At 29.5% G+C, this 5,116-nt stretch overlaps 1 long non-coding RNA gene and 1 pseudogene across 1 annotated transcript; one reads left to right on the top strand and one right to left on the bottom strand.

Moving 5' to 3' along the window:
* Positions 1-703: 703 nt before the first annotated feature.
* LOC131632208 (AAA-ATPase At3g50940-like) lies at positions 704-2,062 on the bottom strand (annotated as a pseudogene).
* Positions 2,063-3,755: 1,693 nt separating this feature from the next.
* On the top strand, positions 3,756-4,286 carry LOC131632207 (uncharacterized). Its single transcript, XR_009292926.1, has 2 exons — positions 3,756-3,845; positions 4,033-4,286. It is a non-coding gene; the product is annotated as an uncharacterized LOC131632207 (long non-coding RNA).
* The last annotated feature ends 830 nt before the right edge of the window (positions 4,287-5,116 follow it).

Raw genomic sequence — 5,116 nt, forward strand, 5'->3', positions numbered from 1 at the left:
CATAAAGTATCTATTTGTGTTTCACTGACCAAGTGGTTGATTTTTAATTTACATATGTAACCTTTTCTTTGAGGTCAATGAGAAGAACGTTTGAGCCTCCCTCCGATTCAGATCCTAATCTGATGATGCAAAGACCATATTGAAGACCTTGTGCATAATTATAGTACATAAAAAACAATAAACCATAAAAGTGCTTTTAGCATATTTAATGTTTGATTATGTGCATTGAGAGAAATTATTACTATATGATTCTAACCTTGTATTTTCTTTAGTATTAGCCTAACTCCTACTAGATGAATGTTAAAGTTTGAACTATAAAAAATAACATCAAAGAACTTGAAACTTTATATAGTTGTAATATCCCTTTGTAGGTTTGATATGAAAATCAATGACCCAACTCATCAAGATAATCTCTAGTCTCAAGAAGAAGCCTGTAGCAGTATAGAAGTAGCTCTACAGAGATTTAGCTTAACATTTTATATTACAGAACCAAACATGACCTATATATTTTCTCTACCTAGATTATGATCTTCTTTAATATTTCTTCACTCTACCTAGATTATGATTTTCTCTACCTTTTGAGAGACTTTGTTCTCCGTCCCCGTCCTCGCGGGGGGAAAATTCCACATCTTTGGAGCCCCAAAAGGGAAATCTCCACGGGGATCTCTGCTATGCTAACGGAGGCAAGTTCACATTCCTATTCTTAATCTCTTCCTTGTTCACTTTCCTGGTATGGAGGAAATTGATAAGGTCTTGTAGGCATTCTGTAACATCAACATCCTTTGTTAGCACTTCTGCAATTTCAGCTGGAGTAACTTTCACTTGTCCTAAAAGTTCTTCAATCTTTTCATACAGTTCATGTCGAGTAATGCAGAGATAATTCACTGCCAATTGCTTAAAAGCAGAAAAATTGCAATATGACAAATGAATTTGTTTGTCCATTCTACCAGGTCTTAACAAGGCAGGATCAAGTCTTTCTTTGTGATTTGTTGTAAAAACAATTATGTGTTCCTCGGAACAGCAAGACCAAAGACCATCAACAGCATTCAATAGTCCTGATAGTGTCACCTTGTTGTGTCCATTATTAACCACTTCTTCATCTTCTTCTCGGTTCTGCAGATTTATAGTGCAATCAATATCCTCAATCACGAGCATAGAACGGTTGGGCATGGTAAGCATCAAATGCTTCAAGCACTTATTGTCTACTACATCAGTGAGATCCAATTCATAGATATCATAGTTGAGATAGTTAGCCATGGCTGCAATCAAACTAGACTTTCCAGTACCAGGAGGACCATACAACAAGTAACCGCGTTTCCAAGCTTTCCCGGTTCTTTTATAAAACTCTCCTGCGCTCACAAACTTGTCCAAATCATTCACAATTTCCCTTTGAAGCTTTTCATCAATCGCAAGAGTGTTGAAATTCATTGGATGGTTGAACTTAACCGCGTCGGGATTCCAACAATCATATTCATTTGAGTGAATCTTAACCGCTACGTCCCCATGTTTAATTTTTTGAGCTATCTCCATCACATAAGGCAAATATGAATCAAAGATCTTGTTCTTGTGTTTCTTTTTAAAAGTTAGTTCGTAGGATCTTATTTCTGAAATGGACGAGGAGTCTCCATCGTAAATTCGTAATGACGAATCCGAGACTTATCGACTTGTATGCAAATTAGTTTCCACTTTACACTAACACTTTCGAAAACATCATTCACACCTTCGTTTCTATCAATATTGAATGAAAGAGTTTTTTGATACTCGGATTTGCTTACCTTAACTCTTTCTGCTGAGACAGTTGCTTTAGTTCCAAGATAGGCTTCTGCAGCCTCGAAAACTTGGTTTCTTGCCATCCCTTGAAATTCTTCAATGACTATGGTGAATTGCGCCGAAAATTGACGAGAAAGATGATGAATACCTGATTGAAAAAAATTTCGAAGCTCACGGGGAATGAGTTCATTCGTGATAGTCCGCATTAGCACAATGGAGGCCATTGCAGATACAAGAGGTTTGGTAGCAGACATTTTTAAGATTTCAGTCATTGATGACGATCGCACTATTGAATGCAATAGGTTAAAATCCTGCAAAACGCAAGAAAAGAAATCAAGAATATAGTTTTGTTTGGATCTTATTGCATGTGATGATTTCATGATTATTTTTCTTTCGATTGGAGTAGACACAGATCATGTCGATAGGATCGTATATCATTAACAGAAAGAGAAATTACAAAAGATAGAAAGGTTTAGGGAAAAAAATGTTACCACGCAGGGAGATCAAATGTTTCTTTTTCCTTCTTCAACAGCTCACAGTGATAAGTCTCTGTTTGTGAATAAATTTAGAAAGAAAGAACCTACCCGTTCTCAGATTTTAGGTTCAAATATACAAAATACTTAAATAAAATTATGTCATATAATTTTTTTTTAAAAAAAATTTATCTCTTAGAAAATTAATTTAATTAAAAAAAAGTTTCTCACATTGTGACTCGTATTTTATATAATTATATTATTTTACAATTTATTTTAATAATTAAAATGTTCTACACTTATTTTTAAAATTAAACAAGGCGATTTCTCAATCCATCCCATGAATCTCTCATACACCGCGAAAAATTTCAAAAATATCCCCAATTTCCGTCGATACATTTCTGGAAGCACCCCTCTTTATAAAAATTGATTTTTTTTTACGTAGATACATCTACGGAACATACTCTCTTTTTTCCAATTAATTTATAACTTAATTTAAAATTTTCCCATTTATGCCATATAAAGATTTAACTTAATTTAAAAATTTTCTATAATTAATTTTTTTTAAAAAGAGGTGCTTCCTGAAAATTAACATATATGTTTTATATATAAAGAATTAAGTTAATTTAGAATATGAAAAAAAATAACACATATGTAATATGAAAAATTTTAAATTAGGTTAATTCTTTATATAAAACATATTATATATAAAATATATAATAATTAATTTGATTCACTCCATATAAAACATATAATAATTAACTGGATTCACTCAATATAAAGAAATTTTTTTCATATAAGGTGAATTCTTATCTATCCAATTCAAAAAATTGGATAAAGTTATTCAATGTAAAATGTTAGAAACAACTAAAAAGTATACTATTTAATTAATAATTAATTAAATTAAATAAGATCAAACTAAATGATGGAATGTGATCAGTGGAAGGTACACTATCCAACTTTTTGTGATGGGTAAAGAAGTTGTCCTCGTATATAAAATATATAATAATTAACTGGATTCACTCCATATTGTAATTTATATGGAATAAGAAAAATTCTAAATTAGGTTAATTCTTTATATTCTTTATATTATATATAAAACATATAATAATTAACTAGATTCACACTATATAAAGATATAAAGAAAATGGTGAATTCTTATCTACCCAACTCAAAAAGTTGGGTAAAGTTACTTTCAATGTAAAATGTCTTGGAAATAACCAAAAAATATATTATTTAATAATTAATTAAATAAGATAAAACTAAATGATGCAATGTGATTGGTGGAAGGTACACTACGCAATTTTTTGAGATAGGATCTCCAAAAAAATTAAATTAATTTATAATAATTTTGTTTGACTTTAATAAATTAAAAAGAGGGACATGCTATTAAATTATTATAAAAATGTTTTAAAAGACTCAATATTTTTGTCTGAAAATTTTTTAAAAAAAATTATTATAAAAATGTTGTAAAAAAAGTCAATAAATAGCTCTTCTTGTAGCCATTTCTGTGCATTCATTTTTAAGATAACATGGCAACCAACATCAACTACGCCTGTTTTTTCGTTGCCATTCTATGTATTGCTTATGGTTTGAATCAGGGTAACACATTTGCATATTCTATATCTAATTTAAATATAATCTTTTTATAAGTAGTTTGAAATGAAAATTAATTTCAATGAAACATTATTTCACCCATGTGTAGTCACATTATATATACTCGTATAATTCTTATTCTATTATGTTAATACAATGTCTACAGATTTTGACTCTATTTATTTGATTGTAGGAGGAGCAGAAAAATATAAGATTTGTACTCCCATAGGCAATTGTCCAGGTGACCATCGAGGATGTGTTGATTATTGCGAAGAAAGGGGGTTTCCTAAGGGAGTAGGCCAGTGCCAAGATCATGATCAGTTATGTTGTTGTGTCTGGGAATAGTTATGTTGTTGGAATTGACGATAATTGTATCTTCTCAAAGTTTATTTAAACACACTCTATATGTAGTGGAGAAATAAATACATCGATTTCGATTTTCATTCATATGTTTTAATAAATTTAGGTAGCTTCAATTTAAATGAAAATTTGAGATGTTTATGATGTTTTTATACATATGTTTTGCATGAATATTACCATTACAACATATTTTGAAAACTAAAAGAACTCTAATTGTATTTGTAAAAGTATACCAATGATAGTCTTAGTAGTGGAGACACACAAAGAATATCTTAAATTTAAATGAGTTTTCTTTTTGTTTTTTTTTTTCTTCTTACACGAAAGTCCATTAAAGGTTATTCAATGAATTGATCTTCAATGTTATGTCATCTTTATATCTTAATGACAATATTGAAAATTAGGTTTGATTGTCCTATATCCTAGATCCTAATAACCTCCAACAGTAATAAATATCTTCTCAATCATATATTCATCGATATTAATTTATGTCAAACTTGGGCCAATGTAACAAATTTTGGCCCATTAGTTATTTTAGCCATGTTATGTATTCTCTCTAAATTACTTCAAACAGGGGTTACCACTAGGAATGGCAAAACAACCAATACCCATAGGTATTCTTGAATAGATTAAATCCATCATAGATACAGAGCAAATAGCTTAAAGGATATCCATAGATAAAATATATAAATACTTAAATATGTGTTCACAGATATCCGTATTCATTAATAAAGTATAAAAATTATTTAAAAATTATTAATTTATTATATTCTATATTTTCATCTTCTAAATACATTAGGACCTGTTTGAAATACTTTTGATTTTTAGTTTTTAAAATTTGTTTTAAAAATTGTTTTGAAAACTGTTTATAAAAAAGAAAAATGAAAAAAAATATGTTCCACACTTTAATTTTGAAAATT

This window comes from Vicia villosa, unplaced genomic scaffold (genome assembly GCF_029867415.1).
Source record: "Vicia villosa cultivar HV-30 ecotype Madison, WI unplaced genomic scaffold, Vvil1.0 ctg.000912F_1_1, whole genome shotgun sequence".
NCBI classification, from domain to species: domain Eukaryota; kingdom Viridiplantae; phylum Streptophyta; class Magnoliopsida; order Fabales; family Fabaceae; genus Vicia; species Vicia villosa.